This window comes from Sinocyclocheilus rhinocerous, unplaced genomic scaffold (genome assembly GCF_001515625.1).
Source record: "Sinocyclocheilus rhinocerous isolate Xijiao unplaced genomic scaffold, SAMN03320098_v1.1 C35778137, whole genome shotgun sequence".
In the NCBI taxonomy this organism is placed as follows: Eukaryota; Metazoa; Chordata; class Actinopteri; order Cypriniformes; family Cyprinidae; genus Sinocyclocheilus; species Sinocyclocheilus rhinocerous.
The window spans coordinates 1-627 of NW_015763278.1; the positions used below are offsets into that span (position 1 = coordinate 1).

Below are 627 nucleotides of genomic sequence, written 5' to 3' on the forward strand. Positions count from 1 at the left end.
ACACACACACTCACTCTCTCACACACACACGGGAAGAGCAGTGTGAATGATTGACTGATGCTGTGAGCAGGCGTGTGATTGGCCGGTCGGACTCACGTGATTCCAGGCACCTCACAGGACTTTGGTCGTGAAGAGAGCAGCGGCAGCTGAAGAGAAGAAACACACTGCCTGTTGATCTATAATGAGGCCGTTTACACTTCTGCTGCTTTACACTGAGCTGCGGTTTCATTAGGACAGCCTTCTGTGTCTATTAAACCCCGTCAGGGACCCTTCACTGTCTCTGTGACGATATCTTAATCACACACACACTTACAGAAACACACAAAACAAGATGCGTTCGCACCTTTCTGGAGTCCCAGGGTTTGAGGAGGCGTCCGTCGTCAGGGCCGTTCTCCTCGATGGGAGGAACAGGATAAGAGAAGACTGCAGGAGGAACAGAAGCTCGTCAGTAGAGACTCAAACACACACACTCACACACACACACACTAGTCACTGACCGGCTCGTCTGCCCGGCGCTGTGAGGCCTGCGGAGAACAGATCTCCAGCCGGAGGATTCATCACACTGGTGTGCAGCGCCGAGTCCGAGTTAGTCCTGCAGACACACACACACACACACACACACACACA

General features: G+C 53.0%; 1 long non-coding RNA gene across 1 annotated transcript; it reads right to left on the reverse strand.

Moving 5' to 3' along the window:
- Window positions 1-29: 29 nt before the first annotated feature.
- Window positions 30-621, reverse strand: LOC107735099 (uncharacterized). Its single transcript, XR_001639289.1, has 3 exons — window positions 498-621; window positions 344-423; window positions 30-146 (listed from the first exon to the last, which is right to left on the reverse strand). It is a non-coding gene; the product is annotated as an uncharacterized LOC107735099 (long non-coding RNA).
- Between the last annotated feature and the right edge of the window lie 6 nt (window positions 622-627).